The sequence below is a fragment of the Bos mutus genome, chromosome 3 (genome assembly GCF_027580195.1).
Source record: "Bos mutus isolate GX-2022 chromosome 3, NWIPB_WYAK_1.1, whole genome shotgun sequence".
NCBI lineage: Eukaryota > Metazoa > Chordata > Mammalia > Artiodactyla > Bovidae > Bos > Bos mutus.
This window is the reverse complement of record NC_091619.1, coordinates 54,372,851-54,384,976: the sequence shown is the minus strand read 5'-3', so window position 1 is coordinate 54,384,976 and position 12,126 is coordinate 54,372,851. Positions and strand designations below refer to the sequence as shown.

General features: G+C 39.5%; 1 long non-coding RNA gene across 1 annotated transcript in view; it reads left to right on the top strand.

Annotated features, from left to right (window-relative positions):
- Positions 1–5,939, top strand: part of LOC138985964 (uncharacterized) — an 84,075-nt gene extending 78,136 nt beyond the window's left edge. Inside the window, exon 5 of the long non-coding RNA XR_011462893.1 lies at positions 5,627–5,939. This is a non-coding gene — a long non-coding RNA (uncharacterized lncRNA). The remainder of the gene's footprint in view (positions 1–5,626) is intronic.
- The last annotated feature ends 6,187 nt before the right edge of the window (positions 5,940–12,126 follow it).

Genomic DNA, 12,126 nt, shown 5'->3' with positions numbered 1-12,126 from the left:
TGACTGTGGGCTCAGGTAAGGAGACTGAGGCTGGGAAATGTGAGGTGGCTTGACCATGGTCTCGTGGCCAGGAAGCGGCAGAGTGGGGCCTTCTCTCTAGTTTTTTAACTCTCAAGTCATAATATGCATTGACATCACGTTGCATTAAAAATTATCTTGAGGTCTCTCCTTTGGCCATGGTCTTTCTGTCACTGTCCTTCTTGTCCCTTACTTTCCCACACAGGGCTGTGTTGGGATGTCTCCGCAAGTGACAGGTGGGCAGGTGATATTGAGTTGTCAGCACACATCCCTCGGAGGACCACTACCTCTTCTTCAAGCCAGTGTCAGATACCCTCTCACGTGAACACTAGTGGAAGGTAATGCAGCATTTTGGCCACCATCGACTTTGTCAGACAATAGCGCAGTTCAGTTTGAAAGGCTCCACCGGGAAGTTGCAGACTTTTTAAAACTAATCTGGTGTTTATTCAACTTTGCAATCACTTCTATGTACTATCTGTGTTTCACACACCGTGAAACGGCACTGCACTGTGCAATTGAATTAGTTGTACAGTGACTCAAAGGCATTAAACAATGACTTTGATATTTTAAGTACTGACTAGGAGGGATTTTTAATTCCTTCCTCATAATGAAAGCAACAAAAAAACCCAGTTACACAACCCTGGAACACTTATTCTCTTTTCTATTCTGGGTGGACCCCACTGAGACAGAAAAAAAATCTCCTAGCATTTAGTTTGCTTAATGGCAGAAGAAAAATTAAACAAGCATAGACGTGCAACCTTAATGACACCCAGCCACACTAGAATAACAGTTCCCAGCTTCTAAAACCTGTTATTTAATATAATGGGGAAATCTTGTGGGAGCTTTTCAGGTGCTGCTGAGTCTGAAAAAAACAGCTACTTTGGCAGGAGGGGCGGGGGCAGAGGCAGGACACAGGCCCTGCTTGTGTTCATGTGCTTGGGGTGGGGTGTCTCAGGGCACCTTCCAAGGCAGGCAGGTGCTGGGCGAAGCATAGTGCCGGCTGGCTGTCCCTGGAGGCTGTGGCCCTTGAGAAGGGAACACCATGGTTATGCGAAGCACAAGTGTTATTTCTGTCAGTGACCTTATGGGACTCCTCATCCACAGCCTTTCTGGAGATGGCATTGACAGAAAGGGAGAAGAAAGAGGAAACACACACACACACACACACACACACACACCACAGCAAGTGAATTAATGCCATGAAACTACAAGCATTAGCTGGTAATAGTTCAGGGCAAAGCACCTAAGTGATGATTCACATCTGACAATAAATATGTGAATAGCTGTTGAAAGCTTGTTTGATTTTCACAAAGAGGTTTAAACAAACATTCGTTTGTTCATTAGTCTTAAGCAACACTTTTATGGCAGGGGATGTATTAAACCAAACATATGTCTGCAACTAAGATATCTGGTGGTTTTAAAGATGAAGACACAAAGCCATGCATATCGTTTACGTGGAGCGGCCTTGAACTACCTGTAATGGAGTGAGATACAGTTATTATGGAGTAATGCTGTGAATCTTCATCCAACGAGGGAAAACAAACAGGCGAGGAGGAGGGCCTCGTCTTTGGAGATAAAGACTTAGAGGGCTCCATCCTGCAAATGGTACTGAGTTTGCATAAACTCATTTTGTTGTTGTTATTTTGTTTTTTTTTGCTGCATACTTTTTAAAAACACAAGTGGTTTAAATCTGTTCCCAGAGGTAATTTATGCTAAACTGGCATTCCAATAACATAAATTCCCTGCTTATGGCAATCTCTGCTGGGGTGTCAGGTCGGGCTAGGTTACTGAGGAAATGGCCGCTTCACAATTTTTAGGATAATTGCCTCTATAACTCGTTGAGTACAGGCCCTGTCGGGAAATCTCTAATTGTCATTGACACTTTGGTTCCCCTTTTCCTGCCTGCTTCTTTTCTCCACTGTTGAACCGAAGGCCACTCTTTGGTGCTGAATGGCTTGGGCCTTTCATCCTCCGGAGCACCTGGGTTTTGTCACTGTTAGAGCCTTGGCTCCTGACATTGTGATGTCCCCCTGATGAGGCCCAGCTTAGCCCTATCCTTGCCCAAAAAACCATCAGCTGAGAGAAAATAAGTCATGATGATGGGCTTGGGGTCAAATGAAGAGTAAAAGACCACTAACCCAATTCTCCTAAGGTTTTTCTTTTTTTAACCAAGTCCGAATTGGTTATTGATGTCTACCAGGTTGGGGCTTCCCAGGTGACTCTAGTGGTAAAGAATCTGCCTGCCAATGCAGGAAATATGAAACCCAGGTCCGATACCTGGGGAGGGAAGATCCCCTGGAGGAGGGCATGGGAACCCGCTCCAGTATTCCTGCCTGGAGAATCCCTTGGACAGAGGAACCTGATGGGCCACAGTTCATAGGGTCACAAAGAGTTGGACACAACTGAAGCAACTTAGCATGCATGCACACACGTCTACCAGGATGGTGTGAGCCATTTACATAGCATACTTTGATAGTCTCCTTCCCCTTGTGTGTGTGGGCGTGGGGCCTGAGTAGGAAGGATGTCTTTGGACTGTAATCTAGACTTATGGCCAGGAGTTTTTATTGAACTGTCTCTACATATGGGGTTTTTTCATCAAACTGCATCATAAAAATATGTTAAATATTCAGCTCCTAAATTCAATTCATTAATTATCTTGCTTAAAATATACTTCAAATAGATCACATTTGACATCATATGTCACTGATAGTAGAGGGAAATGATAACACTTAAAACCAATAAATGTTTTAAATTTATTTTACTTATTATGGTTGTCATAATATTTTGACACAGGGGGCTGACATGTCAACAACGCTGTTATCATGATGTAAAGCAATGGCATTGAACTGTCTCACCTTTCGTGTTGCTGTTTCAGGGTAAAGTGGGCCCAGGGGAAAAATATAGTTAAAATCTCCAAGGAAGTATCTGCTTATGGAATCAATACAGGTCATCACTGAATAAAGCAACCTGAGCTCAAAACAAAAGCCTGGGGAAAGTTTACACTCTGATCTGTTACCTTTCTCCTGGTGGAATAAAAAAGAAAAAGAGAGAGAGAGAGGTAAAAAGGAGGTTTTCTATGTGCCAGGCCTTGTGCAAAGTATTTCATGCCTCTTGTCTCATTCCATCCTATGAAGCTAGGTATTTTTATCCCTGATTTATAGATGAGAAAACTGAGGCTCGAAAATCATAAGCCACATTCACAAGATCACAAAGTTAGTTAAGGGACAAAACTCGAGTTTGGAAGGATCAATGCCTGGCTTTACTTAGACACCAGAGCCATCACTGTCCTGAATGTTTGGAACTAAAGTTGATCCTGGCTTCTGGCTTGTCTCAACTTTCCACTAGAATCCAATCTCATTCTGAGGCTCTTGCTATCTCTGACTGCTGGATGATGATAGAGTAGAACTTAAATGTGGACAGTGGGTTGTGATTTCCAAAATGTTTTCATATATCTGGGGAGGATAGACTTGGAGGCAACCAACATGCTTCTCTTTGTCACCAAGCCTTAGAGAATAAAGGTAAAGTCAAAGGAAACTGTAAGAAAAGAGAGCTTAAGAGCTATGCTTTTTCTGCTATTTAGGACACTAGCAAAGCCAGAGTTTTTAAAAGGCTAAATGTAGGCTTGACCCTGTTTGAACTAAGCACCAAAGCAATGAGTAATAGATGTGACTTGGAATCCTTCATGGCAGCAGTGTTCTGTATGTCCAGCTAATTGATACCCAGCAAAGAGCTTGTGACAGGGAGGGCTAATGTCTTCTGTACCTCAGTCCCTGTTTTATGCCCAACTAATATTTGTTGAATATGGTTGTTCATCCATAGCCAGAAATGAGAATTTTGTTCATATTTTAACCCTTCTTTTCTCAACTATTATTTTTTTAAAATCAAGCAGTCTACATCAATGCCTTAACAATTAGCCTTGACAACTAAAAGCTAGTCATTTGTCCAGCTAATATTTATTTACTGTTTTTTTTTTTTTTTTTATGGACAAGGCTTTATGTTAAGCACTAGAGATATAGCAGCAGTGAACAAAATAGTAAAATGTTGGAGATAGGCATCAATCAATGAATTAGACAATTATTTCATTATCATGGTGGCAAGACTTACAAAGGAAAAGTATAAAATGCTATGGGTGACCCACGATAGGAGAACTATATCTAACCTGAAGGATCTGTGAAGGCTTTCTTGGAGAAATAATATTTGAGCTGAACTATTCAGGGTGACTGAGAATTAACCAGAGCAAGCAGAGTAGGGAAATGATAGGAAGGAGAATGATGAATAAACAATCAAGGGAGAGACTGTATTGCTGAGAACAGTTTGATATAAAAAAGCTCATATATGTTCTGAAACAAAAACCAGATCTGGTTGACTGGAAAGAGGTGGGGAGCTGTGGAGCAACATGAGACTCTTTTTTTTTTAATCAGATAAGACATTTTGGTTGTAATAATAAAGGAAATTTATTGGTTCAGTAAACAGAAAAATTCAGAGATAGATGACTCCAGTCAAAACATTATTGAAGTTCTTTATTCCTCTTGGGTTTCCTTGGCTCTAATCTCCCCTGTGTGTTGACTTGAGTATCCTAAGGTAGTGAAGTGACTGCAGCAGCTCCAGCCCTCACATCTGCCTTCTATACCACCCAGAAGAGAGAAAAAGTTGTTACAGAAGTCCTAGTAAGATGCCTAGATGCCCTCCAATTGGAGCAGTGGAAGCCATGGACCATGCACAGGGTTGAGGAGACAGGAAAATCCTGCTTAGCTTGGCCTGGGTCAGGTGTTTGTTTTCTGGAGCCAGTGTTAAGAGTCAGCTTCTCTGGAAGCACAGAGATTATTAAGACAGAAAGTGGGACTGCTGGGAAGCATCAAATGGTGATGAAGAGTCCACTACAAGGCTGAAGAGGTGAAGACAGGCCTGTGCTAAAGGATTTGGGGATTCTTAAAACCACAGGCATCATTAAATGATTTTCAGCCAGTCAGTAACATTAGATAAAACTGAGATGTTTAAACACAGATTATGAACTCTATATTGATGTATATGTAATTCCTAAGAGGAAAATCAAAGTCAGGTAAATAAATAAATCATTAGATTAGGAACAAAAATGCAAGTCATTATTTCTCTAGTCTTTCTAATAATTATAATGGTTAATTCTTATTAGTTTATCTAATGTTAATAATAGCTAATAATGATAATGAGTCAGACATTTTGAGAAGAGCTTTACAAAAATTATCCCAGACAATCTTCACTAAAATCCTAGGAGGTGGGTTCCATGATTATCTCTGAATTATTAGTGGGAAAGGGAAGCTGGGGTATGGGGAGATTAATTTACCTGCTAGGAAATAGCAAGATCAATAACCACTTGTACTGAAATACTCTGTTCTTTCCACCATAGTCTGGAATATCATGGGGAAATTATGTCTTTATTTGGCAAATAAATATTGAGCAAAGCCTTGTGCCAGGATTCAAGAGTCTCAACTGGCTAGCCAGATTGAGTAGATTGTGCCTGAATTTAAAAAAAAAAAAACTGTAGAGACACAGATAGAGAATGGACATCTGGACACCATCTCCTCTTGTTCATTCTAAGTCTTGACTCTTTCCATTTATGTTCTTCACATAGATCTTGAGATGGGGAGGCCTGTTACAAATGAAATCAGAGACCATCACTTTCAGCTACATGCTGCTAAGTCGCTTCAGTCGTGTCCGACTCTGTGCGACCCCAGAGACAGCAGCCCACCAGGCTCCGCCGTCCCTGGGATTCTCCAGGCAAGAACACTGGAGTGGCTTGCCATTTCCTTCTCCAATGCATGAAAGTGAAAAGTGAAAGTGAAGTCGCTCAGTCGTGTCCGACTCCTAAAGACCCGATGAACTGCAGCCCACCAGGCTCCTCCGTCCATGGGATTTTCCAGGCAAGAGTACTGGAGTGGGGTGCCATTGCCTTCTCCATCAGCTACATATATACACACACACTATTGTGTATAAAAGAGATGGCTAGTGAGAAGCTGCTGTATAGCATAGGAAGCTCATGTCAGGGCTCTATGATGAGCTAGAGGGGAGGGATGGGAGTTGGGGTAGGAGGGAGGCTCAAGAGGGAGGGGATATATGTATACATATAGCAGAATCACTTTATTGTTTAGCAGAAGCTAATACAACATTGTAAAGCTATTAAACTACAATAAAAAATAAATAAATGCATAATCAAAAATTATTGTGGTAAAATATAAATAATGCAAAATTTGCCATTTTAACTATTTTTAAATGTATAATTCAGTGACATTAATTCCATTCACAATGTTGCGCAAAACTATCACCATTGATTTCCAAGAGTTTTACATCATCACAAACGGAAAGTGTAACCATTAAGCAAAAACTTTCCATATCCTGCTTCCTGTGTCTATGAATTCTTTTATTCCTGGTATTTTATGTAGGTGAAATCATACAATATCTATCTTTTGTTCTTATTTTGTGCTTATTTCACTTAGCATCATATTTTCACGTTTCATCTGTATTCTAATGTATTTCAGAAATTAATTTCTTTCCATGGATGAATAATCTGACAGAAAGTTGACAAAATTATTGATATTTTTGTTAGTAGAGTGATTACAAAATATTTGAGGTCGAATAACTATAATTTTAAGCAAGCATTGTACTCTCCAGTATTCACTACTCTCATAATATTCTATTGTCTTAAAATCAGCAGCCTGCTTCCACGCAGTGTTTTCTGTTTGGTTCTGAAGGCATTTGTGTTTGCAGTCATCGCCTTGCAATATGGGGTGATAGAGCTCTTGGAGATGGATTAAACTGAGTCCTCTCCTGAAAAAGCTAGAAACTTCTTTCTGTACTCAATTTTGCAATTACCTATCTGCACAGCACCTTATATACCTGGTACTTAATAAATATTTGTGGATTCAAACTTAAATTCAGTGTAGGAAATATTTATGATGTTGCAGGCACTGTATTAAGCAACAGGGATACAATGAAGATGAAAAGAAATGTGGTTCCTATTCCCTTGGAGACCACACTACAGGTAGACAATAATGATGATAAGAGCCAATAATCTTAAAAATAAAAGTGCCTTCTATTTTTATAGTTTTTTGTTTCCAAAGACTCTTCATCTCATGTATATATTAGCTCATTTAATGCATGACATTTGACATGTGTTTCCTTCTAATGGCTATTTTTTAGTATATTCCAGATGTAATAAGTTACAGTATTGGTTAACCATGATTTTAAGGTTTGATTTAATGGGGTGATAAATGATGAATTGGATTTCCCTGGTGGCTCAGTGGTAAAAAATCTGCCTTCCAATGCAGGAGACATAGGTTTGATCCCTGGGTTGGAAAGATACTCTGGAGAAGGAAATGGCAACCCACTGCAGTATTCTTGCCTGGGAAAGAAATATCATGGACAGAGGAGCCTGATGGGCTACGGTCCATGGGGTCTCAAAAGAATCTGACATAACTTAGCAACTAAACAGCAAAAAAAAGATGAATTAATTCTTTCAGAAAAAGGTTTCTTTGAATCTAAAAAATGGTTTGTATAAAGGACATTGTTTCTCAGCCAACCATGCCAATTTTTGCCCAGCCCTAAGAATCCTTACCAATCTTCTAGTCATTTTATAAACGTAACTCTCCTGATAGCTCTACAGTTTAAGTTAGAGGAATGCCTAAAACAAAATTCAGAGCACATGACCCTTGTCTCTTCACGTGTGCTGTTTGTCTCTAGATCAGTTGTGAAGGCTTTCAGAGAGTCAACAGTTTCACTGTTTCTTTGGGCGGGTTTCCTGAGTTCACCAGACCTGCTGTCACCTGGAAATGTCCCGCTTATTGGGTTGTCAACAAGAGGCTACTGGAAAAGAGGATAATGCCACGCAGACCACAACAACTTTCTGTCTTGCTATGTAGCTGAAAGTGGTGGTCTCTGTTTTCATTTGTCACAGGCCTCCCCACCCCAAGATCTGTGTGAAGAACCTAAACGGAAAGAGTCAAGATTTAGGATGAACGAGAGGAGCTGGTGTCTTTCTGAATTTTGTATGAAGCACTTATTCCTGTGTCATTGCCAAGTAAGGATGAAAGGGGCCCGTGGACATCACTGGACTAGGATCACTGAAAACCTCCAAATGCAAACCACAACGACAAAAAGTGCTTTTTGTCAAACATTAGGAAGGGACATGACTACATTTGAACAAGCTTACCTAAGAAAAGTGTGTGGGAGGGAGAGAGGAATGGGAGGAAATTCCAGTTCAGTCTGGTTTATAGAAACTTCAACCACAAGCTCTTTTCAAAAGGATATCAGGATTCAAGCATGACATCATTTAAAGAAATGCTTATTGGTGTTCAGACTCTGACTGGCTGGAATCTGCTTCTCTTTATTTAACCCTTTCTCAGCTGAGACTTTGCCCACTTAACTTTAGGAATACATTTTTTATGTTGTTTCCAACAGCAGTTAGCATTGGAGCAGAGAGCAAGTGAAGGAGTTGCTTTCTATAAACTCCTCACCTCAGTGTAAGTTTTTATGCTGAGAGTGTCAAAAGTTACTTCAAATGCTTTACTGCTATGCAGTAGTGAAAGCAGCATTACTGACAGAAATGCTTCAGTTAAAGCCTTTGAAAGCTAGAGAACGAGTCATTGTATGATTACTTTTTCCATCTCAGTCTCCTTTCTCTTATTTTTTATCCTAATTTTACTGAAATATAATTGACATATAACATATTGTGTATGTTTAAGGTGTCCAACATGAAGATTTGATACAAATATATACTGCAAAATGATTACAACTATATAGTTATTTAGCACATCCACCTCCTCACATAGTTACGTGTGTGTGTGTGTGTATGGTAAGAACATTTAAGATCTATTCTCTCAGCGACTTTCAAGTGTACAATATAGTATTGTTAACTATAGTCGCCATGCTGCACATTAGATTCCAAACATTAGAAGTTTGTACTCTTTGACCAGAGTCTCGTTTCCTCTCCCCACAGCACCAGACAACCACAATTTTTCTACTCTATCTATGAGTTTGCCTTTTTTAGCTTCCACAAATGTGAGATCATATGTTTTTTATCTTTCTCTGCCCAACTTATTTTGTTTAGCATAATACCCTCAAGGTTCATCTGTGTTGTTGCAAATGGCAGGATTGCCTTCCTTTTCATAGTTGAATAATATTCCCTTGTGTGCAAATACTACATTTTCTTTACCTATTCCTCCTTTAACAGACAGGTTGTTGCTATACCCTGGCTATCGTGAATAATGCTGCAATGCACACGATAGCACAGACATCTCTTCAAGATGACAATTTCATTTCTTTCAGATATATACCCAGAAATAAGATTGCTGGGTCATATGGTAGCTTTATTTTTAATCTTTTGAGGAATACCTTCATACTGTTTTTCACAGTGGCTATATCAACTTACACTCTCACCAACAGTGTATAAGGGATCCCTTTTTGCCACATCCTTGCCAAAACCTGTTGTCTTTTGTCTTTTTGATAATAGTGATTCTAACCATTTGAGTTATATCTCCTTGTGATTTTGATTTGCATTTCCCTGATTATAAGTGATGTTCTACATCTTTTCAGGTACCTGTTGGCCATTTGTATGTCTATTTTGGAAAAATGTCAAGTCTTCCACCCATTTTTAAATTAGATTACCTGGGTTTTTAAAACTTTGTCTTGTTTTGCTATTGAGTCATATGAGTTCATTATATATTTTGGATATTAACCCCTTATCAGATATATGGTTTGAAAATATTTTCTTTTATTCTATATGTTGCCTTTTCATTTTGTTGATGTTTCTTTTACTGTGTAGAAACTTTTTCATTTGATGTAGTCCCACTTATTTATTTTTTCTTTTTTGTGTGTGTTTTTGGTATAATATCCGAGAAATCATTCCCAAGACCACTGTCAAGAAGACTCTTCCCAAGTTTTCCTTCAGTTCTTACATCTAATGATTTCTGTTCTTACATCTAGATGATTTCTGTTCTTACATCGAAATCGTTAATCTATTTCAAGTTAATTTTTGAGTGGTTTTAAGACAGGGTCCAATTACATTCTTCTACATGTGAATAATCAGTCTTCCCAGCACCATTTATTGAAGAGATTTTCTTTTCCTTATTTAATATTCTTGGTTCCCTTGCCAAATATTAGTTGACCATATATGTGTGGGTTTATTCTGGACTCTTGATTCTGTCCCATTGATCTATGTGTCTGTTTTTATGCCAGAAACATACTTTTTTGATTACTACAACTTTATAATACAGTATGCAATCAGGGAATGTGATGCCTCCAGATTGTTCTTCTTTCTCAAGATTGCTTTATCTGTTTGGGAGTCTTTTGTGGTTCCATACAAATTTTAGAATCATTTGTTCTATCGCTGTGAAAAATACCATTGGGATTTTAATAAAAATAACATTGTTACATAGATGAGTAATAAGGTAAGTTTCTTTTCTTGTATAATCATACTCTTCCCTTTTTGGTCAACATTTATGTCAGAATATTGGTTTACCTTGTTTTTATAGTTAGACATTAAATTTAAAGGCTTATAATTAAGCAGCTCTTTTCAAAAACTGAAATAACAGTTTCCTTCTGCCCCATACCACGGTCAACAAAGAGATGTAAGTTACTTTGGCTGAATGGTGACAATTTTATTTGAGTATTTCCCACTTTATCTAGCTAGGCCTTCCCTGATAGCTCAGACTATAAAGAATCTGCCTGCAATGTGGGAAACCTGGGTTTGATCCCTGGATTGGGAAGATCCCCTGGAGGAGGGCATGGCAATCCACCATTAGTAGTCTTACCCAGAAAATCCCCATGGACAGAGTAGCCTGGGGGCTGCAGTTCATGGGGTTGCAAAGAGTTGGACATAACTGAGTGACTAAGCACAGCACAGCACAGCACTTTAGGAAAAGGAACTGATAGAGTTAATGATTTCAAAAGGATACAATTTGGAATTAGCCTTTATTCTCATCTTCTCACTGGGCTCTTCAATGGAACCAGATAGATACAGGCAGTCATTGTGGGTCAGAGTGATAAAATGATGCACAATAGCTTGAGAGTTGTGAAATTTAGGGATGTTGTCCTGATTTCATATCACTTTCACTGTCTTTAATCGTAATATAGGAAATATACACTTTCCAGTTAATAAATTCAAACCTTCCCTATTTCAATAATTTTTGGTTTTCATAACATCCCTGGAGATAAAGAAGACAGCTATAAGAGTTAAGAAACACAGGTCTAGAGGCACGAGGAGCTGTATAGGATAAAGGAACATAGGGAAGGAAGACAAGACATACTATCAGCCATTGGACTAGGGAGCAAGGAGCTACTTCTAGAGCTTTTCAAACATGATACGCTTACTCTTCCTTCTGGTTCTATTACTACCAAAACAATGACAAGTTAGGATTTGGTCCCCAAAGATATGAAGAGAAAGGTAGGAGCAAGACTCCCCCCAGTGTTTGACCTTCAGAGGAGACAGATAGTTCAGATAAAGGGTGAGTATGAATAGCTGGGTAGTATTAGCTGTTTCTCTGGGCTTCCCTGGTGGCTCAGCAGTACAGAATCTGCCTGCAATAAGAGTCTGATGCTGGGAAAGATTGAAGGCTGGAGGAGAAGGGGGTGATAGAAGATGAGATCGTTGGATAGCATCACTGACTTAATGGACATGAGTTTGAGAAAACTCTTGGAGATGGTGAAGGACAGGGAAGCCTGGTGTGCTGCAGTCAATGGGGTTGCAAAGAGTCAGACAGGACTTAGCAACTGAACAACAACAAATTAGATGTCTCTTTGGCCTTCCCTGATGGCTTAGCCGTAAAGAATCTGCCTGCAATGCAGGAGCTGCAGGAGACGGAGTTCAGTCTCTGGGTTGGGAAGATCCCCTGGAGGAGGACATGGCAACCAACTCCAGTATTTTTGCCTGGAGAATTCCATGATCCTGGAAGGCTACAATCCATAGGGTAGCAAAGAATTGGACACGACTGAAGTGACAGCACAGAATAGCACATGAGCTGTCTCTTTACCCTCTTCCACACAGGGACCTACATTTCAACTGATACAGAATTGGCAGCTGACTCAGAATGATATAGTGTTAACACCGTAAAATTAGTTGTGTTTGGAAGAGTAACATTT